Source organism: Hemicordylus capensis, chromosome 12, assembly GCF_027244095.1.
Source record: "Hemicordylus capensis ecotype Gifberg chromosome 12, rHemCap1.1.pri, whole genome shotgun sequence".
In the NCBI taxonomy this organism is placed as follows: Eukaryota; Metazoa; Chordata; class Lepidosauria; order Squamata; family Cordylidae; genus Hemicordylus; species Hemicordylus capensis.
The window spans coordinates 21,999,356-22,026,966 of record NC_069668.1 but is presented as its reverse complement, the minus strand read 5'-3'; the positions used below and the strand labels follow the sequence as shown (position 1 = coordinate 22,026,966).

Genomic DNA, 27,611 nt, shown 5'->3' with positions numbered 1-27,611 from the left:
TCTTCCCTACGGGAAAAATCTTAAACTTCAAAAATTCACCAAAAATCAGCGCTTTGCCCAGTTCCTCTGAAATTTGGGTGGTAGCTTCCACCCATTGGGCACTACCACCTCCACCCACTAGTTTTGCCTGGGGACCTTTTTTTAAAAAAATCCAAAACATTTTGGATTTTGCCATTTCGAACAGAGAACAAAATGGGGGTGTTTCAGGATGACTGATTTCAAAAAAAGAACAAAATGGGGGTGTTTCGGATTCAGGCAAAAAAAACAGGGGGGGGGCGCACAACCCTAGTAGACAATAGTGAGCTAGATAGACCAATGGTCTGACTCCGTATATGGCAGCTTCCTATGTTCCTATAACTTGATGTATGAGCACTGTAAGATATTCCGCTCAGGGGACGGAGCCGCTCTGGGAAGAGCAGAAGGTTCCAAGTTCCCTCCCCGGCAGCATCTCCAAGATAGGCCTGAGAGAGATTCCTGCCTACAACCTTGGAGAAGCTGCTGCCAGTCTGTGAAGACAATAGTGAGCTAGATGGACCAAGGGTCTGACTCAGTAAATGGCAGCTTCCTCTGTTCCCGTGTGTCGCCAGGAGCCAGAAATGTGCAGGGAAGATCAGGCCTGAGATTCAAGGGTGGCGTTTCGCCCTCTTGCTTTGTGCTTTAGGCGCTCTCAGCAGTTGTGCTCCTGTCCAGTGCACCAGCTGGATAGCTCGGTGCCCGGGAGCCGCAGCGGCTGAAGGACACCCTCTCTTTGTCTCAGAGCATCCTTGGACCGCTTCGAACCGGCCCTTTCCCAGGAGGAGGACCAGAAGGCAGGATGGCTTCGAAGAAAGCACCGGGCGAGAAGAGATGGGAGCTGGTGCGATGGTGAGTGAGAACAGAGGCAGTGTGTGGGGCTGGGGGCGGGGGTGGAGTGGTGGGGTGGGGAGAGATCCTGGCAGAGTCTGCTCGGAAGGGGGGGGTATCCAAGCTGCTGCATTGAAGAGGAGGAGGAGAAATCAGGCCAGGATATTGGAAGCTCTGCTGCTGCCTTCTGCGGAGTCAGACCCTTGGTCCATCTAGCTCAGCATTGTCTTCCCAGACTGGCAGCGGCTTCTCCAAGGTTGCAGGCAGGAATCTCTCTCTCAGCCCCGTCTTGGAGATGCTGCCAGCGAGGGAACTAAGTTGGGACCTCCCTAAGTTGGGACCTCCCGGCATGCAAGCAGCAGATGCTGCCCCCAGAGCACCCCCATCCCCTAAGGGGAAGCTCTTATCTTAATCCCATTCAGATGCAAACCAGGGCAAACCAAAGGGGGCCATTCATGGTGGCTACCACAAGACCAGCTCTCTGACCCCAAAAGAGGATTCCCCCCCACTTTTAACCCCGGACATAAATCGGGCTAGGTTGCAGTACAGAGGGGACACGCGGATTTGTGTGTGAAGTGCTCTCTGAAATATCACATGGACTTGGGGGTAAATCTGGCTGATATGTACACACACACACACACCCTCTCAAAGTAAAGTTGAAGAAGCTCCTGGTCGTCCTGGCTTTCCTGGAAGAGATTTTTAAGCTCAGGCAAGGGCGAGGGGGACTTTGGAGAGGGGTGGATGGTGAAAGCAGGCAGTCCTGGTTTAAGGGAGCAGGACTGCAGAAGGGGCTGTCCTGATCCGAGGAGGGGTGCAGGTATCATTGGAGGGGCAGTGCCCGTGGTGCCTCCTTTTGGAAGCTGCATGGACTTTCAAAGGAGGAAGATCCTCTGTCGGAGACTTAGGAACATTAGGAACCTTCCTTATACTGAGTCAGGCACTTGGTCCATCTAGCTCAAGATTGCCTACACTGACTGGCAGCAACTCTCCAAGGTCTCAGACAGAAGTCTCTCCCCAGCCCTTCCTGGAGATGCTGCCAAAGATTGAATCTGGGACCTTCTGCGTGTAAGCATGCAGATGTTCTTCCACTGAGCAATGACCCCATTTTACAGAAGGGAATGTCTTACAGTGGTCACACGTGTAGTCTCCCATGCAAATGCAAACCAGGGCAGAGCCTGCTTAGCAAAAGGGACAGTTCATGCTTGATGCCAGAAGTCCAGCTCTCCTCCCATATTATTTTATCAGTAGACATTTTTTTTTTGTTTCCCTGCTAGCTAAACGAAAGATGCACCTTTTCAAAGTGGTGCTTCCCTTTATTTAGCAGGGGGAGAGCAACTGGCCCTATCCATCCCCAGCACAGCATCCCTCCAGTGGCTGTTGCTGGTGCCTACCTTATGTTTCTGTGGTTATGTTTCTTATGATTGTGAGCCATTTGGGGACAGGGGGACAGCTAATTTATTTCTTTATATCGCTGTAAACTGCTTTGGGAGCTTTTGTTGAAAAGCGGCATATAAATATCCGTCAAATTCGTATTGTATCTGTCTAGTGCTTACAGTGTTAGCCTGGGCTCCGTGGGTTCCGAGTTCAGGTCCCTCTTCAGCCCTGATGCTCACTAGGCTGAACTTGGGCCAGTTTGCCTCTCATCTCCCTTGCAGGGTTGTTGTGAATATAGAATGAGGACAAAGAATGATCTACCAAGTCTTGAAGACGATTGTCTTGCAGACAGTGCTGAGCAAGATGGACTAGGGGAGAGGGGGCCTGTGTTCGCCCCTCTCCCTGGCGGCCTCTTGGAGTGAGGGTGGTAATGAAGAAAATAGGGAGGGGTCGAGCAGGGGGGCACTGGGTTCAAATCCACTCAGTCATAGCTATACCCCTGGGTTTAAGGCCACTGCCTACTTTCCTAGTGGCTGTTGCTGGCCTGGGCGTAACTTTGATTAGACAAGGGGAGGCAGTCATCTGGGAGCCCACGGCCTCGAAGGGCCCCCCCAAGACATGTCACATGACTCCCCACTGCCCACCCAGCCCTCTTGGCTGGCAATCTAAGCAGCCAGCAAGCTGCTAGAGAGCTCCTTCTCTCCCCGCCTCTCAGCTGATTGGTGGGTGGGTGGGGGTTCCTGAGAGGCCTCCTTGCAGGCCTCCCTGAAGCCTGAACTCGAGTAGGGAGGCAGGCAGAGTGACCAGCACTGGCTAACCTTACCCACCACAGTTCTCTGAAGAGCCTCTGCCCAGCCAGCCCAGCCTTTGCCAGTAATGGAGGTAAAATGTGAATTCCTTTTTGTGGTTGCCCCCCCACAGCATATATAGGGATCTGCTTGCTTGCTGTAGGGCTTTGATAAGGCGGTGGGAAGAGACTGAGAAGTTTCAAAATATTTAATTGGAAACAGCTTGGAGCATTTGCTGGCTTTTTAAAAGAAAAAAACTATATAAAAGGTCCTATAAGTGGATTGTTTCGTGGCAGAAAATTACAAAAACATTTGGAACAAACAATATTATATTCATTCATTCATTCATTCATAAATGCACTTCAACTGTTCAAGTTGTTTTGCAACCCAGAAGGTCTGAGTGAGAACTGTCAAGCATGTGTGTTGTGCTTTTATTTTATTTTATTTTTCTTGCGTGTAAACTGTTCCCCAATAACTCGCAGGGACTACTTCAGGATCAGTCTGGCCAACGTGTGGATGCAGCCCCCCCATTCCAGAGGAGAGGCGTGTTAAAGGGCTTTAAAAGCCTCCTGTGAAAAACCTCCTGGAATCAAACTTGACTGGATTTGTTCAGAATCCTGAGAAAACAGACAGAGGCTCACACTGCAGGGTTGACAGTCTCCTTGGCTAATCTGCAGCGAGGGGCCCGTTTTGATAACTAGTGTTTCCAGTGTGTTCTAGGCATTAAAAGGAGCACAAATATATAGTACTCAATGTATATCACTATATATTGTGAAGTGTGTGTGTGTGTGTGTGTGTATTCCGTGAAATGTATTTCCAGGCAGCATACTTACTTTGAAATATCAGACTTAAATCCTTGAGAGCCTGGGGTGTGTGGAGGCCCTGGACTTTGTTGGGTGGCATTTTAAAATCTCATCTCTGAGCCCATTCCAACCTTGCTATGCCCCTGGTTGTTGGTATCTTCTTTGTGGGTAACTGGTCCCTTTAGGGATCGGGAGCCTTCTTAAGGCCCTCTTGGGAGCCCGCCCTGCCAACTGGGCCAAAGTGTGGGGCTCTCAAATTTAGTAGGAACTGTCATAGGAACATAGGAAGCTGCCTTCTACTGAGTCAGACAATTGGTCCATCTAGCTCAGTATTGTCTACAAAGACTGGCAGCAGCTTCTCCAAGGTTGCAGGCAGGAATCTCTCTCAGCCATATCTTGGAGATGCTGCCAGGCCGGGAACTTGGAACCTTCCACTCTTCCCTGAGCGGCCCCATCCCCTAAGTGGAATATCTTACAGTGGTCACATGTTGTCTCCCATTGAAATGCAAACCAGGGCAGACCCCGCTATGCAAAGAGGACAAGTCATGCTTGCTACCACAAGACCAGCTCTCCAGTTCTGTTGCTGGTGTTTAACTTGTCTGTCTTTGTAGATTGGGCTCTCTTTGGGGCAGAGAACTCTCTTTGCATTCTTTTTGCTGTGTGAACTGCTTTGGGAACTCTTTTTGTTGACGTGTGGTGTACCCGGGTTTTTCACAATATATACATGCAGCGCCAAAGTTAGAAGCCGGCTATTATATGGTGCTCTTCCCAAAGCATCCCCATCCCCTAACGGGAATATCTTACTGAGTTCACATGTAGCCTCCCATTCAAATGCAAACCAGGGTGTACCCTGCTTAGCAAATGGGACAATTCATGCTTACTACTCAACTTTACCACCAGACCAGCTTTCCTCCCATAGACTTTGTTCTATTGCAGGTTGCTTTGCTTTCCTGCCTGCCCGCCAGCATCGTCAGACTATCTAGCTCAGGATTGTCTACCCAGACTGGCAGCAGCGGCTTCTCCAAGGTTGCAGGCAGGAGTTTCTCTCAACCCTGTCTTGGAGATGCTGCCGGGGAGGGAACCTGGAAGCTCCTGCATGCAAGCAGGCAGATGCTTTTGGAAAGTATGATATCAGCAAACATTCTGTTTATGAATAGCAAAGCTCAGGCAAAGAAAATTGATGCTTTAAAAGTGGTCCTGATCGATGGAACCCTGTACTCAGGTAGCAAATGGGAACAAGAGGGAGGGAGATTTAATACCGGTCTCTAAAAAGGGGGCCTCTACTGGATGCAGCCCATTCTTAAGCAGGGGCTTGAGAGGGGCGCCTGTGGGTTCTGTCGGTTTTTCTCTCCATAGTTTCGCACCCTGTCTTTAAGACAGGATGCTCAAACGGCCTTTGCAGGGTTACAGCTCTGGGGAAGTTATGTCAGACCTGGAGGCGAGCCCAGACAGAATGGCTGTCTTTGGACGACTGCCGAGGCCTCTGAACAGAAGCCAGGTGGGCTGGCTGCCTGATCGTGGAAAGGGAAGGGTCCATGCTGCCGCTTTTGCATTGGTTGCCACGGCACGTGGGTGTGGCAAGGTCTCCGAAGCGTGGCCAGAGGGCACCTCTTGGTTTTTTGGTTCCTGCAGCCTCCTCTTGTGTGTCCAGGTTGAAGAGGGGCACAGCCCTTAAAGCCAAAGAGTGCCTTGGGAAGGAAGGGTTAATGGATGAGGCTGTGAGCTATAGGACTACCACCCCTTCTCCGACTCCGACTCCTGCTAACTGAGCAGAAAGACACCTTTTAAAGTGGCGATTCTCTTACATTTAGCAGGAGGAGAGCAACTGGCCCTATCCAGCCCCATCACAGCATCCCTCCAGTGGCTGTTGCTGGGGTCAATCTCAACGTTTCTTTTTCGATGGTGAGCCCTGACGTATGTATGATACATACATCTGATTTGTGTATGGTTTATTTTTCTATGTAAACCGCTTGGCAAATTTTGGTTGTAGTAGTACAAATAGGACAGAAATTTACATACCACTTTTCAACAAAAGGTTCCCAACGTGATTTACAGAGATCTAAATAAATAAGTCATAACTAGCTGAACCTAACTTAATCACAGAGCATCTGCATGCTAGTCCTTGCTTGCTCACCTCAGAGATCTCCCCACCCTCACCCTTCCTTCTTTCTCTCTTCCCCCCTTCTCTCTCTCTCTTAACAGATCTTGTTCATCTCATTTCCTCCTCTAATTCACCCAACGGCAGCCTCCTTCTCCTGAAGGGGCTCTTTCCTCCCTCGCCACCCCTCTCTTCGCAGACCCCTGCCCACTATCCTCTTATATTCTTGATATTTAATTCTCCAAGACGTACCCGTGGCTAATCCCATGCGTGGCAGCTCTCGTGAGAGTTTGGGGAGCTGCCAGATCACCACGGGTATGGGCAGGAGGGGGGGAAATGGCAGCGGCAGCCGGCCAGACAGCAGCAGCGGGCGGGAGAAGAAGCTGGCGAGAGAAGAAGCCAGTGGGTGGCTCCGGTGGCTGGCCAGGTGGGTGGGTGGGTGGGAGAAGAAGCCGGTGCCTGGCCAGCCAGAAACTGGTGGGGGGTGGCCTGCACAGCTCTACCTGATGAATGGTCAGCCTGCTGGCAGTGTGGCAAAAGAGAGGGGATCAACTGGTCTTGCCCCGCTTGGGCACCTCCCTGGATTGCCGACTCGCTCAATCAAAGCACAAAGAAAGAAGGAGAAAGGCGGTCAAGGCTGGAGCCTGTCGGAAGAAATGTAGGACCCTGGATAGCAGCTCTTTTGAAGAGCAGCTGGGGAAGCGGGAGGCCCGGGATGGAGTCGGCAGACCAGCTCCTCTGGAGTCCCTCTCGCTCAGGACTGTCGGCTTCAGCAGACCCCACTAGGGGCAGCTTGTGCCTGTGCACGCCTCCATGTCGCCTTTGCTCATCTCAGCAGGGATGGAGGACGGAGGCTGGGTTAGAGGTGTGCAACACGGTTCGACCTCAGGCCTGCTCAACCCTAAACTGGCTCGTTTTGAGGGCACAACCGCAAGCCAGACAGGGCCTAGTTTGGCTTGAGGTTGAGGCAAACCAACCGGCCCAGTCCAGCCCTGCTTTGGAGGGTGCCATGGACTTTAATTTGTTCCCCTTCAAAGCAGACATACCACGGCCAAGGGCTTCGATGGCTTTGGGGGGTGCTGTTGCAGCTGCAGGGGTCTGGCGGTCCCCTCTCTCCCCCCACCCAGCCGGATTGGCCCATTTTGGGGCCATTTTGGCCCTCTGAGAGCATGCAGTGACCATTTCTGAGACCACTGCACATGGGCCATTTGAGTGGCCAGATCACAACCCGGGTCACGACCTGGTCATGCAAATGGGCTGTGTGCATGTGTGGCAGGGTCAAAAATCCCCACTGTGCACTTACAGAGGGCCATAATGGGCTGAACCGGCCAGTACCAGACCAGTGGGAGGCCAGCAGGGAGCGGGGGAATGCCAGAGAACTGCATCACTTCCTGAAGCCGCCAAAGCCCTCGGCGGGGGTAAGTCCGCCTTTAAAAAAAATACATTTAATGTCCATGGCAGCCCTCAACCGGGCCAGAACCAGTTCAAATTCAAACCGAGCCAGGCTGCCGTTTGGGCGTGACAGACTGGGCGTAGTTCAGCTCGAGGTTGAGGCAAACCCACCAGGCCAGTTTGGGCCTGCTTCGGGGGTGCCAAAACTAAACATGCCCGGTCCAGTTTGAGTCCTGTTTGGACTTGAACCAAACCCGGCAAACTTGTTTTGTGCACATTGCCAGGTCTGGTGTTGTGGTAAAGGGTTAGGTGTGCCGTCGAGTCGGTGTCGACTCGTGGCGACCACAGAGCCCTGTGGTTGTCTTTGGTGGAATACAGGAGGGGTTGACCATTGCCTCCTCCCGTGCAGTATGAGAGGATACTTTTCAGCATCTTCCTATGTCACTGCTGCCCAGTATAGATGTTTCCAGTGTCTGGGAAACATACCAGCGGGGATTTGAACCGGCAATCTCAGGCTTGCTAGTCAAGTCATTTCCCCACTGCGCCATTAGGTGGCTGGCCTTGTGGTAGCAAGCATGAATTGGCAACCTGCCTTTGATAACATTTGGATGGGAGACGACATGTGTGAGCAGTCTAAGCTATTCCCCTCGGGGCCAGGATGTCAAACTCCTGCGGGATGCTTAATTGTCCGGCGCCCAAGCAGGGGGAAACTCTCACCACCGTGGACAAGCCGTGGCTGACAAGGCCCTGTCTATTGCCATTGTCTGCTGCCACATTTCCCTGTTTCCCCCTAGCCCCACTGCACACCGAAGCAGCCACCTTCTCGGCTCCTCCCCACTCGCTGCACTGGCTGGAGACGTTGCTGCATGGTCAGCAGAGCACCAGAGGACCTCTTCCTCTCTGTTACTACCCACACTTATTTCCTGCCAATTACTGAGTCAGACCCTTGATCCATCTAGCTCAGCACTGTCTGCACGGACTGGCAGGGGCTTCTTCAAGGTCAGGAGTCTCCCCCAGCCCCACCTGAAGATGCTAGGGAGGGAACTTGGAAGCGTCTGCATGCAAGCAGGCAAATGCTCTTCCACTGACCTATGGCCCCATCCCCTAATGAGCTCACACTCATTCGAATGCAAACCAGGACAGCCCCTGCTTAGCAAATCCCAAATAATTTGAAGCCCCTCTCATTCATTCCACCTGCTTGTTTAGGCCGCAGGCTGCTCTTTGTATCACCGGCGAAGCTCTCTCCGTTCAGACTGGCTGCAGCCAAGCGGACGTCATTCTGACGCCAGCAGTCTCAGTCCGCCCATTCACGCCACCCATCACGTCCTGGCGGACTTGTTCAGGAAGCATCCTATGAGGATGCAAGGCACCAGGATGGCCCTGCCTTTAGGAAGCCCTGGGCTGCGTCGGGACTAGGAAAGGGCTGGGCGAAAGCCGAGCAGGGGAGAGCCCAAGGGCAGTATAACTCACGCTGCCAGCCAGGGGGTGTGTGCGAGTTAAGGAGGAGGGAGCAGCAGAAGGTGGAAGCGGCTGCAAGGAGCTCTCACCAGTCAAGATTGATCCCACCTCAGCTGGGCTGCCAGTCAGGGCTGGGCCCTAATCGATGGCATGGCCAGCAACCTTCCCTTGGTGCCGGCTGGGCAAAATGCACCAGGGGTGACCCCTGTCTCTGTCGGGGCGGAGCCATCATTGAGTGGCAGGGTTCAAGAACACCGGCTGCCAATCAAAAAGGTTGCCGGAGCACTCCTCGCACATGACGCCATGTGCAAATGGGGCATGGCTTGGGCTTGCAAAGGGGGCGTGGCTTGGGCTCCGGAGAGCCTTTGCATGCTCTCCAGAGCTCAGTTCCAGCCAGCATTTGCTGGCTGGCTGCATTAATTTCCCTTCCTTGCCCTCCAGTGAGGGAGAGAAGGGGAAATACATATGCACCCAGCCAGCAAATGCTGGCTGGGAACGCGATCCAAAGGGCTTGGGCGGGCCCTCCGGTGATCAGGCCACGCCCCTTGCAAGTGCTATCTTCCCCACAGCCGTCACCGGTGCATGTGCCGCAGCCAAGCCAGAGGTCTCTGTACAAGGTCTGCAATCGAGGTAAGGGTTACCTCTGCCGTGTGTTTGCTGATTGTGTCACCCCCGGCCTGGCCTGGGTGGCCGACATCAGCACGGGCAGCGGCAGGCTCATGTCCGTGCGTGTTTGCTGATCGTATAGCCCCTAACCTGATGTGGGCGCCAGGCCTTTGCTGATGTCTGCTGCCCGTGTCAGGTTTGGGGCTATACAATCAGCAAACACGGGACAGAGGTACCCATGATCTGTACTGCAAACCTCGCACAGCGGCCGGGTTCACCTCTGCTGCATTTACCCCAGCCAGCCCCAAGGGAAAGATGCTGGCCACACCGTTTGGGGCTATACACTCAGCAAAATACACAGGGATAGAACTACCCCTTACCTCGGCTGCCACTTCCAGGAGCATTTCCAGACGGGGCTTTTAGCTCACTTCTCCTCCAGAATGGAAGATGTACGTATTGGCCAGGTTTCCCCCGAAGTCCCTGCAGGCTATCAGGGAGCACTTCACACACGGTATGGGCTTTTCATTGCACCTTAGAGTGTAGCCCAATTTCTATCGGGTGGGGGGGAAATCCAGTCGTTGCATCAGTTTTGTGGGGCAAATTCGAACTCGCAGTAAACCCGCAGTAAATCCTGCTGTCTGAAAACGCTCCAGGTGAATACAAAAGAGTTCCTCCTTTCATCGCTGGTGACTGGTGATTCCAGCTGTCACACTCGCCAACGATCATACTCATACACCTAGCTACCTAGCTACCTATAAAAGGGCCATACATCATAATCGCCCGGAATAAAGGCAGTCCTCGTTTGAGTTGCCCAATTTAGTGGCTTCTGCTAAATTGACGAGAGGGAAAGTGTTTGGTCTTGCCTCCAAGCTGATAATTAAAAACGAAAACATGAAAGCATCTCTGTTGACCCTCCCCTCCTTACCTTTGACCCCCCCCTCCCATCACCACCATAGCAGCTGCAGACTTCATTTCCCCTGCCTTATTTTTTCCTCCTAGAACATATGCCATGCATCCAGTTAGATCTGCTTTTGATGTCTGGTGTTTTTTTTCCCCCTCCCCCAAAGGAATATGAAAAGAGAGAGAGAGAGTAAAAATAACCGTAATTAGTCTTTAACAAGGAATCACCTAATGGTAAACATTTCATATGCAAATGAAGCCTTATTAACGAATGTTCCTGATTGCTGAAAGGGAATCGTGGAAGACGGTTTTGTCCCGTCTTAAAGCCAAGGAACAATTGTAATTACCGATATTTTTGCCGACACAGAGGTGAAGAAGCACTCTGTAATTGGAGAAAGAAGGCTTGATTCATTACTTCAACGTTATTTAATAAGTGCCAGCATCTGCCATGATACTTGGAGTGATGTTAGGTGGGCATTAGCTTCTGAAACGGGAGTGCAGTTGAAGGGAAGTTGGAGTGTGTTTTGTCAGGGCAAATATGCCCAGTAGTGAGGATGCTTCATGAGTAAAGGTCAGTGGTTAGACTAGTAGCTGCGGCCTGCTTTTCTACGGGGAGGGGAATTGTAAGGCACCGAAGCTCCTGGATTTCCAGTCCATCACAAACCGCAGCTCAGAACCTCCTCCCACTCCTTTGGATCAGACAACATAGTGAGACGGAGCGGAGTATCGTCTACACATTATTGACATCCTCGCCCAATTCTCCAGTGAATCCCCCCAGTTGTTTTGTGTGGACATTAAACAACATGGGGCACTTCTTGATGATCCTTGATGTCTTGTAATAGAGAACCCCAAATGGGTAACACTGCCCCCCGTCCCTTGCAAATCAAGCATCATCATGATCTTACAGTGCTCACATGTAGAGCTTGTGTGGAAGGAAAGTAGGAGGGAAACCGGGGCAGAAGTGATTGTGTGGAAGCAAGGGAGCTTCCACACAATCCTTGCTTCCACACAATCTCTTCTAGCCAGCTTTTCCTCCTACCTGGCTTCCACACCACTGAAATTTGGGAGTACACACAGCTCCCAAACCTGGCAAGAACAGTTTTTGCTTTGTGTGAATGACCTTGTAATCTCCCATTCAAATGCAAACCAGGGGAAAACCTGCTTAGCAAGGGTTTATTATAGGGATTTGTGTCCAAACCGCAGTTCAATGGGCTGTTTGAGCACTTTGGGGGAAATTAAAAAGGGAACTTTAAGAAAACGAAGAGCAGGTACTTACCATCAACACGCACATGGCGTCCAAATGATTCTCACCCATTCTGGGAAAGAATTGGGGAATCATCTTTTTCAAATCTATCCAAAACCCTCTCCAGCTACCAGGCCTGCGAGCACACGCTCCGCCAGCTTGCTCAGAAAGGGGAGATTAGAAACCAACCGGTAGTTATTAAAACCAGGGGTCTCAAGAGAGACCCCCTTTTCCGACAAAGGTCTAATGACCATCTCTTTCAGAGGAGATGGAAGAGGAGGCTGTAGGTGTTGTCACTGCAGGAGTTAAGTGCCGGATCTGACCCTCTGCTGCTCCTGTCAGAGGAACCCAAGGGAAACATGCCTCGTGTGTGAGCGTGACAAATGTACATTTCTCAAAATTAAGCAAGTCAGAAGGCAGGCCGTGGAAAGAGAAGTCCATCAAGCTGTGAGAGCAGGATGCATCTGCCCCAAGGCTTTCAAAGGAGGTTTTATCTCTTAAGATGCGACTTGTTCTGGGAAGTTTTAATCTTTTGTTAACCGGGGGCTGTCTCAGCAAACAGTATGGGGGAATATTAAGGCATTTCCTGAGAACCCAAATGGCTTTCGTGTGGGGATATGTACAGAAGCGCTTTGCCCAATTCAGTTCGAGTTTGGTTTGGGCCCTGTTTGAGGTTGAAAGCGGGGGGGTGTTAAAACAGAGTTTAAAAAGTAATGACTTACTGCTGCCGAGGGCTGTAAGTCATTACTTTTGACCAATGTGCATGCGCAGCAGCCCAAAAAATGGCCAAATGGCCCCAAAACAGCCCAGGGAGACTCACGGGGGGAAGCCAGCAAGGGGATGGGAAGACGTCAGAGACCCCTCCGGCAAGCTCTGGCTTGATAATCAAGTCATTTCCCCGCTGAGCCATTAGGTGGATGGTAGCAAGCATAAATTGCCCCCTTTGCTAAGCAGGGTCCACCCTGGTTTGCATTTGAATGGGAGATTACGTGTGAGCACTGTAAGTTATTCCCTTTAGGGGATGGAGCCGCTCTGGGGAGAGCAGAAGGTTCCAAGTTCCCTCCCTGGCAGCATCTCCAAGCTGAGGCTTCCTGCTTGTAACCTTGGAGAAGCCGCTGCCAGTCTGTGTAGACAATACCAAGCTAGATGGACCGATGGTCTGACTTGGTAGAAAGTAGCTTCCTATGACACTTGGGGAAAATATATCGGGGGAAGAGAGATCACAACTTCTGACACGTAACCTTATTCAATAAATCAACAAAGATTTCTTTCATTGGGTGACAACCCTAATTTTGAGGCCATATGGACATTTGATAACCACATCCTTTAGTCTTGCTACATTTCAAAGTAAAGTAAAGTTGTGCCGTTGAGCCCTGTGGCTGTCTTTGGTAGAATACATGGCCATCTTCCGTGCAGTAAGAGATGATGCCTTTCAGCATCTTCCTATATCGCTGCTGTCTGATAGAGGTGTTTCCCATAGTTTGTTTCCCATAGTCTGGGAAACATACCAGCAGGGGCTCGATCCGGCAACCTCTTGCTCCCTCGGCAAGTTACTTCCCCTCTGCAATGATTCTGAATTTAAGGTGAGCCCCTTAGAAAACAACAGAGGTTAATTTCAGGTTGTGCCTATATTTACCCAAAAGAAAGAGGACTTTGGATTTAAGAAGACCTCCCCCTGCCGGCTGATTTTTAACATCGAAAAACTTGTGCGAGGGCGAGGACACTAAATACTAAACATTTTAAACCTTGTTTTAAAATTTTAAATTGTTGTAATGTTGTTTTTCTGCTGTCATGTATTTTAACTAATGTTTTAATTTTTTCTGTTGTCCTTTATTTTGTTTTGTTGTAAACCGCCCACAGACTATATATGTGTGTGTGTGTGTGTGTGTGTGTGTGTGTGTGTGTGTGTGTGTGTTAAATAAATACATAATAAATAACAGTCTTGGATTCAGATAAATACAGTTGTTCTTTCCTAAGAGAAATACACTTCTAAATGAGCGAACTCAGCCGGAGTCTGTCCATCTCCTTAAAATGTGTATGCCTTTAGCAGATAATGGGGGGCTTTCCAGGGGCATAGGGGCCATGATCAAGAAGTCCCTGCTCTTTGGTCCCATCCACTGCTTCTCTGTTGGTGGGTAAGCACAGAGTGGAAGCTCAAGTGATGTTCAGAGGACACAGAAGAAGATGTCTGGGTGCTCCTTACTAGAATTTACAGCCTTGCCCTAAAAAATGTTGAAAAGTCCTAAATTGCTTTCCCTGGTTTCAGGTATGTGAGAGAAGGCCATTTTCTGTTTGAGGAGAGGACATTGACGGCGTTCCACTGGCTCTACTCTCAACACTAGCATCGGATTGTCAAAAGAGTGGATCTGGATGTCCCAAGCAGGTGAGCCCAAAAACTTGCTCTGGATTCTGGATCATTCTGGAACAGGGATTCTCTATGGGAGAACCTGGAGGGTCCAGGTCTGTTGGTTGATGTATAAATAACATTCTTAGATTTTTAAATTGTCTATAATGTTGAAGTTGTTTTTAAGAGAAGAGGTTAGATTCTTACAAATCCGTTCCACGGTCCGGGAATCGTGGCAATTGTAAGTTAAGGCTCCTGCCTTAACTTCTGTCTATATACAACACAGGTGATTTACTCTCTGAAAGGGAGAAGCCAACAGGAGCAAATGTAATGTTGGGTGGAGACAAATAGTAGACAATTGCCACTGAAGAAGACTTGATATTTTCGAAACACATCTGGCAACAACACAAAAGGGATCCGATACTGGCAAAATCATGACATGATACTTCATCTTCTAATTAAAACATGATACTGGGAACATGCATCCATACTTCTCCCATTTCATCAGCAATTTTGAAATGAACTATTGGACTTTCCCGTTGGACATAGAGTATCTCAATGATCATTTTGTATTCGTTATATTTGGGACCAATGGATATATTTTTTATTAATTTAGATGTATTATATTTTGATTAGTTGAGCAGTTTCTCAAACCATCCAGTTTTATTACTATTATATTACAATATCCATATATAGTATTTGGATTCCTTTTTGAGGTTTGAAATGAAGGTGCCTGCCTTAAATTCTGTGGTTTTGCTGTCTGAAATGTTGTAAATTTCTTATCTAACCGCCCTCCTTGAGATAGTCTATGGCTGCAGATCATTTATTAGTGATGCTCTGAATTCCTCCTCCTTGGCCATAAAGTGAAGCTTTATGCGCATTCTTCAAAGGGTTACTTGTGAGAATGAAATGGGGTTTGTTTATTTATTGATTTGATTTGATTTGTATACCGCCCTTCCAAAATGGCTCAGGGCGGTTGCTCTTGTGCTGCCTATGCTGTCCTGAGCGATTCTTCCATGAGGCAAAGGGAGGCAATTGCCTCAAATGGGGAATGACTGGGATTATTGGTGAGATGACCTCCATACAGTGTCCTTGGGACTTGACTGCCTTCCCCAACTTCCTCTGCCACTTCCCCAATAGTCAGGGGGGAGATGGTGGAGAAGGGTGCACACACTGGTGACCATCACCAGCATAACGGAGAAGGAGGCAGAGGAGAAGAGGTGGGATATGGAGGGTGCATGAATGGGCCCGCATGCGTTTCATTTCACGCCCTGCTTCAGGCACGTTGGGGTCTTGGATCATCACTGTTTGCAAATGGAATAAAGAGCTTTCTGGAGAAGATGCAGGAGGAGGAGACTGGTCTTGTGTAGCAAGCTTGAATGGTCCCCATTGCTAAGAAGGGTCCACCCTGGTTTGCATTTGAATGGGAGACTTTATGTGTGAGCACTGAAAGATATTCCCCTTAGGGGATAATGGGGCCGCTCTGGGAAGAGCATCAGCAAGCTTGAATAGAGATGGTGCCATTTCCCCTCCCAGGCAGCATCTCCAAGATAGGGCTGGGAGAGACTCCTGCCTGTAACCTTGGAGAAGCTGCTACCAGTCTGTGTAGACAATGCTGAGCTAGATGGACCAAGGCTCTGACTCGGTAGAATGCAGCTTCCTATGATCCTAAGGCCCCGTTTACTCTCTGGTCAACCATCCTGGATACTTTATATATGTGTCCAAGCAAAAGCCACCTAATGGCACAGGCGCAGTGGGGAAATGACTTGACTAGAAAGCAGGGTGGATTTGATTTAAATCAAACTGATTTAATTCACTATTTAAATCACGATTTAAATCACTAGTCAGTAAGGCTTGATTTAAATCATAGTTTTCTACATAAAGACTAATTCTTGCTGGTATAACTTTAATATGCAAGTAGATGAAGATTTTTAGAATAACAACTTTTCATATTAGTTTTTTTATCCCCAGTTTAATAGGTTAATCATTCATATTTGGACAACTTTTCTTTGTACTTAGGAAGGAGAAAAATAATCATTACCTTAATAATAACAATTTAAATAGATTTATTCAACAGAAACAATAACATTACAACATATGTTATTTGCTTAAACAAACATCCATGTTTGTTAACTAATTTGGCTAAACAAAATATATATATTTTAAGAAACTTAGACTGTCAGCCCAGCCTACACATGAAAAACTTAAATACTGTCCTCTGTAGCTCACTCGTCATCTTCATCTTTTTCTTTGTTCATAATCTGGAAAAGAAAAACAAGCTTTCCTACTTTATCGGGTCCCAAACGATTTCTCAATTTAGAATGAATGAGTCCAAAGGAAGAGAATATTCTTTCAATGCCTGCAGAAGAAGCTACTGCTGTTAAAAGTGAAATCATTACTTGAACAGTCTCTAAATCCAAGTGCTTAAGTGACTTCCACCAGTTCACTGGTGTGACTTTCTTTAAAATATCTTCAGCAAACATATATTTCTTGAATGGTTCCCCCTTAGCTTTGAAGTTTATTATAGTTGGCATTACAGATGGATGATTGCTGGATACCCATGTCATAGCTAACTCCTCTTCCTCAGCACTTAAGTTTTGACCCTGGTACTGGATATTGACAATATTTGCCAAAAAATGAGCTGGAGACAGTACTTATCCCATTCGTTTTTTTAATGCTTGTAATTTAATTCTGTCCATGTGTAGTTCTGTTTTTAAGTGTTCACTCAGTTCCTTCCAAATTTCAACAGCATCAGCAATAAAACAGCTATTTTTCTGTATTTTGTTTAAAGATTCAGAGATGGGTTTCAGGATGCTCAGCATATGTTCAACATTTCTCTTAAGCCCAATGTTGAGGATTTTGGCCGTGACAGTGCCATCTATTTTATCTCGATTTTGTTCACAAACTGTCATCAGAATAGGCCAGTTCTTGATATACTGCTCAAAACAGTCCGCCACAGAGTTCCATCTAACATCTTGTGGGAGCGTTAGCTTGGTTCCACCCATCCTTTTCAGAGCTGCTGCAGCAAAGTGATTGTTACGGAAGTATTTAGCAATTTCAACAACATTAGTCTTTATTTCTGGAACACTTAAGTCTTTGGCTAAGAGGTGCAGCAAATGAGCACTGCAACCATATGTTATTAGCTTTGTATTCCCTTCCTGCTCTTCTAAATTTCTTCTCATCTTGGATACATTTGCAGCATTGTCTGTGACCAAACTGCGTACTAGACATTTGAATTTTTGTTCACATGTTATTATAGCTTTTACTGCCACTTCTTGTAAGTATTCTGCTGTGTGTGCATTTCCTGACGTATCAATTGTTTGTGCAAGGAAGACTTTCCCTTCTTCTGTTGTTATACAAGCACATACAATAGGATCATTGTGGACATTACTCCACCCATCAATACTTAGGTTAACAATTCCACCCTCCAGAGCTGTTGCACATTGCTCCATTTCTCTGTCATACACTTTATCCAGCAGTTTCCCTGCAACATCTGCTCTGCTGGGTGGACTGTATCCTGGTCTCAGTGACTGAACCCTATTAATGAAATGTGGGTTCTCAGTCAGATGGAAAGAAGAGTTCGTTGCATAAACAAACTGGGCAATTTTTTCATCAATTAACTCTTTTTCTAATCTGCTAGTTTTTATCACAAACTTATCTATGGTGGTTCCAGGAGGGAAGGATTTTTTCTTTCTTTTAGGTGATAGTGATATGTGGCTGTGGGTGTCTGATGATGATGCTAATGAAGCACTACCCTGGATAGATAACTCTGAAACTGTAGAACAGGAGGATGGTGATTTTGAAGGTGGATAGTTTCCAGAATCCATGAATTCCCCTAAACAAAAAAGTCAATGCTGTTATTTTATTGTTTATACAATTTCTGCTTATTGTACACAGCACTGCCCCAAAAGGAATATTGTTGCGGGGAAAAGATCCCTCTAGAATCCAGCCTTCCTGTTTGATTCAGCCACTTTGCTTTCATCCGTCTATCACTTGGATAGAGAATGGGGCGTCTTGCCAGAACCAAAGAGGATTCGACTCAATTCTCGCCAATATACTTGTTGTCTTAACTGAATGAAGTCAAACAACAAGGGTACGTGCTCAAAGAAAGTGCTTTATTTCATGTCATGAACGGCACGAGTATCATCAGAGCGCATCTGGATGATACTACTCATACCAGCCAGACCCTCTTTCAGCTGGCGAAGGAATTCAACTAATGGCCTGTGCTTGACCACTCCTGGTACCTGTTGCCTCGGTGGGCCCCTCAACCCACATTCTTGGGAGGGGGCCTCTTGCTCTTACCTCTGGCCTCCAGTTAGCTTCATATTCCATTAGGGATGTGAACCAAACTTTTGTTACACTTTAATACATACTTTTATATATTTTTATATACTTATTTGTAGGCCTGGATTAAACATTTCATTATCAGTCCCCCCTTTGACCCTGTCCCGCATCGGGAGCAAAGGGTCACTCATTCGCATATGCTTCATTCACATATACCGTGCGCAGCCTAGCTTTCTGCTGCTCAGTCAGCATTCTCATGGGGAATTGGAGAAACTGCCCATTCAGGGTTTGAGGCCACATTTTCCACAAGTTACATACGCATTGAAAGCAGCAGCATACACTTAATATAGCTATAGCTAAAGCAGTAAGCGTTACAATGAGTCCTTTGAGCCAATTCAGGTTTGGTAGCCATCCGGTTAACCAATTCCACAATCCAGGAGCATCTCCCTTTTGTACCTGAGACAGCTCATTACTGATGGACTCCATGTGTTTAATAGAACCTGTGATATTGACTTTATAATCAGAAATGTAGGAACAGCACTCTTGTTTTAAAAGGCCACATACACCATTTTTAGAGGCCAAAACAAAGTCCAGGGCTAGGCGGTTCTGTATGGCAAACTGTCGGACTTCGGACAGCTCTTGGTTGATAAGGCTAAGAGTTTTAGTAGTTTCATTTATGAATTCCTGTAAGGCTGCGGACACACGGTGTATATCATCATAATTTGCTCCAGTTCCATACATAAAAAAGATAGAGCGCATCCAAGCCTCTCCGGTGCTTTTGGGGCCTAAACTACGGTAGTTACGTAGTGAGCCAGAAGGAAAGGACTGGAGAATTCTCACTCCAGGGACCACCCATCCCAAATAGCACGTACCTGAGGCATTGTTGGGCAAGGTAGCATATGCACGCTGCCCACAGATCCACCAGAGCGCTACATAATTTTTGAAAAGTATCGTGTCTTCTGTAAAAGCTGAGATGAAGGGATCCCCTGTGATATAAGAGGTGAGAACTCCAGTGCGAACTCCTGTGTTACAGGTTTCATTTCTAGAAGTCTGCCATAGCGTGGAATAGATCTGGCAAAATGCTCCAATAAATGGTTTTGAGATTGAGGATAGATGTGAGTGATCATACCACTTGCCTTCCCACTGCAGGCTGTTGTTGGCTGGGGCCCAGTAATAGTTACACTTAGATCTTCCTAGTGATGGCCCCTTTCCTTTTAATATTCAACAAATTTCGCCTGGTGGGGTGTAGGCTAAAGCTATATATTTCGAAGAGCTAGGGCAACGTAACCGGGGCACCTTAACTTTCTCCCACCACTCTGGTTGCATGTAAGTCTGGTTTGTAAGGGGGAGGGGAATAAGAGGTAGCCCACCCCCATGGTATACTGGAAGTCGTGAACAAATCCAGCATTCGGATCTGTTTAAGTGTTCTGCAAGATGTCCACACAGGGCAATATATTTATTGGGGGTCCATGCTCCATTGGCCACAGAAAAAACAGCAAGGACTCCTATTACATTAAGAGTTCCCATGGCCAGTACCTATTCTCCCAAAAGGCCGGGACTCTATACCAGGTGCCTGTTTCCTTTAGGCAGAGGAATGTTTCAGTGTCTACGTTCTCTTCCCAAATTAGTATTACTTCCTCTGTTTCCCTGCTATAGTAAACACTTCCCCACTTGAAAATCCAAAAAAATAGACAGAGCACTTTCCCAAATGTCTAAAGTGGTGGTTTCTAAATTGGCTTCAAAATTGGCATCAAACAGAACTATGGTAGGGGCTAGGTCAATGGCTGGAGTTAATGACAGATAGTGTTGCCAGCAAGGGTGGGGTGGATTCATTCCCACCCTGTTTCTTACACTAGCAAGAGAGCCAATATTACATCAGTGTTAAACAGTACATAAAATCAACAACTTGGTTTTCTCTTTGCTTCTGGGACTAGCTCTTTCCAGGCAGCTAGTCCTGCGTTGCTCCCACGATGTCTGAATCGATTTCCCACTCGTCCTCTGTGGTTCTCCGGAGTCTCAGGACTGGAACTCGACCACCTGGTGGTATTTCATCTGCTTCTGGGGAGGGCACCCTGCGTTGCTCCCTCGAGGCTGGAGTTTGGTCTCCAGATACTGCTGCACTTGCTTCTGGGGAGGGCACCTTGCATGGCTCTTCCTCGTCCCCGGGAACGTGATGTCTCAGATGGGTATAGTGGACCCAGGACGCTCGACCAGCTACTTTAACTGCAGAATGTGTGGTTAGCAACACGGTTACAGGCCCTTGCCACCTTGGTTCCAAACAGGTTTTCCTGGACACCTTCTTTACCCACACTTGGTCTCCGGGCAAGAAGTCATGCAGTACAGTATCTACTGGTACTGGCTGAGAGACTGCAGCGTATCTGTGAAGAGAGGTTAACTGTCTCTGTAACGAAATAACATAGTCCATTAGTTCTTCATCCCCCACCCAGCAAACTGGTGTGGGCTGGAGAGAATGGTCGATAGACAATGGAAGGATGCCCAAACAGGAGCTCATAGGGAGATAACTTCAGCCTGGACCTGGGGCGGGTACGAATATGAAACAAAGCTAAAGTTAGGGCATCTATCCAGGTGAGGCAAGTCTCTGAGCATATTTTGGCAATCTGAGTCTTTAGCGTTCTGTTCATACGTTCAACCTGCCCAGAGGAACTCGGGTGCCAAGGGGTGTGGAGAGCTTGTTGAATTCCCAAGGCTTTATACAGTTCTGACAACACTTTGGCAGTAAAGTGTCCCCCCTGATCAGAATCTATTACCTCAGGGATTGAATACCTGGGTACAATTTCCTTCAGCAGGCTCTTGACAACAGCAGCCATGTCTGCACGCTTACATGCAAACGCCTCGGGCCATCCTGTTAGCTGGTCCATGATGACAAGTAAGTGTTTAAAACCCTGACGTGGGGGCATGTCTGCAAAGTCAATTTGTAAATGCTGGAAGGGTGCATAAGTCCATTGTCTGGCTCCAGGTATTTTCTGCTTGCAGCCTGTTGGATTGAAGGCCTGACAGGTTGGGCACATGGAGGCCACCCTTTTAGCCTCTACATGTATCCCTGGAGCAAACCATGTTCGGAGAATCTGGTCAGCCAGCCCGGTCTTGCAGGCATGGCCATTTCGATGGGTTAACTGGGCTAAGGTTCTCAGCAATAGTTTTGGGGCAATCGGTCTCCCATCCGGGACTCTCCAAACCCCATCAGGATCAATCTTAGCCTCATACTTCTTCCAGGACTCTAATTCCTCTTGGGGCACTGTTCCATAGATTCTCTGCACGGCTCCTTTAAGTGAGGTGTCTTCATCTAAGGACTGCTGCACGGCCTGCAACCTGAGAGGTTGTAGAGCAGCGGCTCGGGCAGCGTTGTCTGCTAGCCTGTTTCCTACACTTACCGGGTCTGTGTTTCGCGTGTGGGCTGCACAGTGCATCACTGCAATACTAGAGGGTAGTTGTATTGCTTCTAACAAGTCTCGAACCTGCTGCCCATTCGCTACCTTACTCCCTGAGGAGGTAATAAAACCTCTCTGTTTCCACAGCTGGCCAGTAGCATGACAGATCCCAAATGCATAGCGAGAATCTGTGTATACATTTACACTTTGGTCTTTGGCCCACTTGCAAGCTTGGGTAAGTGCCACAAGTTCCGCTGCTTGTGCACTCAATCTAGGGGGTAGGGGTTCAGCCTCTATCACCCAATGGTCAGTTACTACTGCATACCCAGTCTTTCGGGTCCCTTCTGTCATATAGGAGGACCCGTCCACATACAAAATCCAGTCTGGGCTCTGTAATGGAACATCTGTTAGATCCATTCGGGGTTTCTCAGTCATTTCAACCAACTGGCAACAGTCATGATGGGCTTCCCCTTCAGTTGGCCCTGGCAACAGAGTTGCCGGATTCAGAGTGCTACATCTCTCAATTTTCAGATTTTCAGCAGTCAGTAACAGTATCTCATAACGATTCAGTCTCTGGTTAGAAAAATGCTGAGTGTTGTGTTGCAGCAAGAGAGCCTCCACAGCATGGGGGACCATTACAGTGAGGGGGTGTCCCAAGACTAGATCCTGGGCCTTGCTAACTAGCAGGGCAGTGGCTGCCAAAGCTCTTAGGCATCCCACTGTCCCTTGGGCTACTGGGTCCAATTGTGCAGAATAATAGGCCACTGGACGCTTCCTGAGGCCCAAAGGTTGAACCAAGACCCCTGATGCTACTCCTTTTCTCTCATGAACGTATAATACAAAGGGCTTGTTGTAATCGGGTAAACCTAGAGCTGGAGCTTGCATCAAAGCATGCTTTAGTGAATGGAAAGCACGCTCTCTTTCCTTGTCCCAGAACACAGGATCTTCTGCCTCCTTGGAGGTCATTTCCAGTAATGGCTTCACTAGTCCCCCATACCCAGGTATCCATGGGCGACAGAATCCTGCAGCCCCAAGTAGGGCTCGAACTTGTCGTTTGGATATGGGTTTTGGGAGGTTTTGAATGGCCTGCTTTCTTTTGTCAGTCAGCTTCCGTGTCCCATAAGAAATTAGATGGCCCAGGTATTCCACCTCTTCCTTACACCATTGGAGTTTACTGGGAGAAATTTTATGTCCTCTCAGTGCCAGTCCTTTCAATAATTCTTCAGAGTCTATTTGGCAGTCAATTTTGGTCTTACTGCAAATGATCAAGTCATCTACATAAACAACCAAAACCGATCCTGCAGGTAGTACCAGGTCAGCAAGGTCCTGGTGCAGGATTTGGCTGAAGATCCCAGGACTTTCTATGTACCCCATTGGCAATCTCTGCCATGTTAGCTGATTGGTGGGGTGTCCATCCTTCCCCCAGGTAAATGCAAACAAGGGTTGGGACTGGGGGGCCACAGTTATGCTTAGAAAAGCAGCACATAAGTCCACAACAGAGAAAAATGTCGCCCAGGGAGGGATTCCAGTAAATATAGTAGCTGGATTTGGGACCACAGGATGTCTAGCCACAACATGTTGGTTTACTGCCCTTAGGTCCTGCACAAACCGGTACACGGGTTTCCCATCTGGCCCTGGTTTGGGTTTTCTTACAGGTAGAATTGGGCTATTGTAGGGGCTTTGACATCTCACAAGAATCTTTTGTTGCATATATGAATCTATCAAGGGCTGTATGCCTTCTCTTGCTTCTTTGGTTAGTGGATATTGCTTAACATGGGGTGGAGGCGAGTTGGGCTTGACAGTAATCACGACAGGGACAGCTGATAGCAAGAGTCCTACATCATTAGAGTCTTTTGCCCATAGGGTAGTTGGTAGGTGCCTCAATTCTTCAGGTATTCCTTCGGGTAGTTCACTTTGTCCCTCCAGGAGGGCAGCCTGAAGGGCTGGAACTCGATGTACAGGTAGTACAACTCGAATACCAGATGGTGAGCACTCGAGAGTGGCGTGCAGTTTACATAATAAATCTTGTCCCAGCAAGTTAACAGGTCCCACAGAGGATAGCAGGAAAGCATGTTCCTCTGAGAGAGGACCGATAGAAACCTTGGTGGGGTGTGAAAGAGGAAGTTTGAAAGGTGTTCCCTCTATACCTATCACCCGCACACCCCTCCCTGAAGGTTGTAAGTCAGATCCAGGAGCCACCTGAATTGTCGAATAAGCGGCACCTGTATCCACCAGACAATCATACACTTGTTCCCCCACCCTCATAGACAAAGTTGGATCATTTACAGCACAACAAAAAGACATTGCATCAGCATTATCCCAATTCCTAACCACCCACAAACCCTCTGCCTCCACCTCCCGTCAATCTATAATATCTTGAGTAAAATCTTCATTGCTGTATGGATGTTGAACTGACCTGCCTCCCTGTGGCCGAGGGTTCCCAGGGAACCTCGGCCCGGGGGGGCCCCGGGGCCTGGAGGGGCACTCTCGCTTCCAGTGACCATATTCCTTGCAATAGTGGCAGAGGCCCCCCCTTTGTTCCCCACTCCCTTGGGGTCCCCCACCCCTCCTTTGTCCATAGCGCAACTGGTTCCTTCCTCTTTCCCCTTGCTCTCGGGGCTGTAGCATTGTAGCCAGCAGCTTGAGTTCTTGTGTCTTTGAATTCTGTTTTTCCTTCTTTTTCTGTTCCTCCCTCCCGTTGAATACAAAGGTGGCTATGCTCAGTACTTCAGGGAGTGGCTTTCCTTGCCAGCCTGGGGCATGCTTGGTAAAATACTTGTTAATATCTGGGGCAGCTTGCTCTACAAACAGGGAAGCCATCATGGCTTGATTGGCTTGGGCTTCAGGATCTATTCCCCCATGGGTCCGTGCAGCCTTCATGAGGCGATGGTAGTATTCAGAGGGGTGTTCATCAGGACCCTGAACCACTATCTTCACCTTTGCCCAATTGACACTCTTCTGTCCTGCCACTTTAATTCCTTCCAATATGGTTTTCCGTCCGGACTGGAGGCGAGCCATGTCAACTTCGTCATTTGGGTCCCACTTTGGGTCCTCCTGTGGCCATGGATTAAGTGCTGGGTTTTGCCCTACTGCATATTGCTGAGCTTTCTGCAGTACTAATGCCTTTTCTTCTGTGGTTAATAGGGATGACATTAGTTGCTCTACATCTTGCCAATTGGGCTGGTGTGTATTGAAGATTGTTTGAAATCTTCGGTGCACCAGCTCTGCATCATCTCGCAGGCGCGGAGTGTTTTGCTGCCACAGAACCAGGTCTGCTGCAGCAAAAGGGACATGACTATAGGGATGTGCTATCCCGTCATTAGTGGGAACAGGGTAAGTTCTGAGAGGGGCTATCACTTGGGGACTTCCTTCCCCAAAAGATGCCATTCGAGAGGGCTGGTTTCCTAATGCTTGTTCAAGGACAGTGGAAATTGCCTTAGTTGCTGTTTCCAAGAGAGAGAGAGACTGCTGCTCCTGCATGAGTTTGCTCTGACAGGCAGTTTCAGTGAGATTTTTCCCAGCTGCTCCAAAGGGGAGCCCTGACCTGGTGTGAGGGGGAGAGACCGGAGGCTGAACGTTTTGACTTGCCCCAGCTAACATAGGACTGGCTCCGGGAAGGAGAAGAGGAGCCGGGGGCATAGTGCTTGGTCTCCACCCATCCTCCTGTGTAGAAAGGTAGGGAGGAGGAAGGGGAGCTGTGGTGGCCACAATTTTGATTATTGATAGGGCTGGGAACCCCCCCCCCCTGCTTTCTTCTCAGCAGCGTTTGCCCAGACAAACCAATAATCCATTTTCCCAGGCTGTGGGACCTCCAGGAACCCTCGCAAATAGCTGAGACGATCACGCTCAAATGACCCAGTCGCTGGCCATTGTCTTGCAGGAGTCTCAAAGGAGTCTCCGTTTGGCCTATATCCTGGCCAAACGGAGGTACAAAGAGTGACCATCCGAACCCGTGACAGTCCCACAGTCCCTGTCAAATCCCTCCAGTTTTCATACATGTATGCTAGGGGGGTTCCTGGAACTAGTCCTTTGCTCTGTCCAGTCCCCATCCTTTCCAAGGATCCCTCCCAAGGAATCCTTCCCCAAGGTACCTTAAAACCCGTAGAGCACGCACCTGATTCTCAATGTGGAATCTTGGAAGCTGTCCTTTTCGCCTTACCCAACCCAGGGGGTCCCACCGAGTCCCAGCAATGGTGAACTCACCGTTTGGCGCCGGCTGGTTGTCACTGGATCCTCCCGGGTTCAGGCAGACAGGGTGGACAGTCCCATCTGATCGGGGTGCCAGGAAATTGTTGCGGGGAAAAGATCCCTCTAGAATCCAGCCTTCCTGTTTGATTCAGCCACTTTGCTTTCATCCGTCTATCACTTGGATAGAGAATGGGGCGTCTTGCCAGAACCAAAGAGGATTCGACTCAATTCTCGCCAATATACTTGTTGTCTTAACTGAATGAAGTCAAACAACAAGGGTACATGCTCAAAGAAAGCGCTTTATTTCATGTCATGAAAGGCACGAGTATCATCAGAGCGCATCTGGATGATACTGCGCGCCGAGTTATACAGCAGGTAAGTTCTTATAGGTTTCAAACATACATGCATATCAATAAAGCGATTAATACACGTCATTAGTTATCAAACTTACATATTCCAGAGGTGTCATCTAGAGCCTGAGAAGATGATTAACTACCTGGCTTCTGACAACTTTAAGCCCTATGGTATCTTTTCATACCAGCCAGACCCTCTTTCAGCTGGCGAAGGAATTCAACTAATGGCCTGTGCTTGACCACTCCTGGTACCTGTTGCCTCGGTGGGCCCCTCAACCCACATTCTTGGGAGGGGGGCTTCTTGCTCTTAACTCTGGCCTCCTGTTAGTTTCATATTCCATTAGGGAATATTACACTTTATACATACTTTAAGTTACACTTTAATACATACTTTTATATATTTTTATATACTTATTTGTAGGCCTGGATTAAACATTTCATTATCAATATTTGCTTTTCTTCATAACTGTACTAAATGACAGTAACATGCAGTAATAATAAGAAATATAATTTTGCTCAAACATGACAGTTCAAGGCAGTCTTTAGAAATATTATATGATTCAATAAAAATGTTTACCAAACTGAAGATCCTGCCCGTTCAAATGTGTTTCTTTGGTCATCTTCATCACAGCTGGCCAAGGCAAGCAGTAACCCTCTTTGAACGGAGCTTGCAAGACGCTGCCCCATAGCTGCTCCATGCTGCTAGAGGGCCACGTCTGACCATTCTCCCTGCCAAGGAGCTAATGGCAAGAAAATGGATACTCCCTCTTATGGAGACCATTCTCCGGCTTTGGTGAACCTCTGAAGCTTTTAAGAGCAATTAAGTCCTTGCGCTCCATTTCCGAATTCCCTGGGTAAATATAGGCCTTCTCAGTGGAAAGACAGCTTGTTCTTCATTGGCGGATAAGTACGGCACTGGAATCTTCCTGGGCCGGCTGAATTTGTTCTGCCGGAGATTCGTACCTGCTAACGTGAAAAATTGGCTGGCAAGCGGGGGGGCAGATTCCCTAACTTGAGCCATGTAAAAATTAAATTAAGAAAACTGGTGAGTTGTGTGCATATGCATGCGTGATAAATCCCTGCTGTGGGGTCATTTTCCTATATATACTAAAAGCGGAGATAGAACTATTGTAACCTTGCCTAGCATTAAAGGTTGGATAGTAGAGAAATCTTATTCTCTAATCTTTAATATACATGCATTCTGGGAATATTAGGTATTAAAGAGCAAAAAAAACCAAAAAACACTGATGCATATAGTTTTCAAGAAGCATGCTTTCGTTGATGTGGGCGGGTGGGGGTGCTACGACATTTTGAAGTCGCCAGATGGGATGTGCAGGTGTGTGAATGTCAATTGGTCTGTGAGGTTCTTTTCCTGTTTTCCTTTGAGTAGGAAATGTAGGCAGTAAGTAGGTGGTGGACCTTACTTGCTCCCAGAAGACCAGAGAGCTGGTCTTGTGGTAGCAAGCACGAATTGTCCCCTTTGCTAAGCAGGGACTGCCTTGGTTTGCATTTGAATGAGAGACCTCATGTGGCAAGATATTCCCCTTA

At 48.1% G+C, this 27,611-nt stretch overlaps 1 protein-coding gene across 5 annotated transcripts in view; it reads left to right on the top strand.

The window, feature by feature from the left end:
• Positions 1 to 27,611, top strand: part of LOC128336014 (rap1 GTPase-activating protein 2) — a 196,884-nt gene that overhangs the window by 3,498 nt on the left and 165,775 nt on the right. For 4 of the 5 annotated variants that reach the window (XM_053275077.1, XM_053275072.1, XM_053275079.1 and 1 more), the window contains exons 2-3: positions 758 to 864; positions 13,772 to 13,888. The gene's annotated coding sequence lies outside the window, so the exon portion shown is untranslated. Of the gene's footprint in view, positions 1 to 757; positions 865 to 3,081; positions 3,100 to 13,771; positions 13,889 to 27,611 lie in introns of those variants that run through there. The other variant, XM_053275073.1, reaches the window with a different exon arrangement.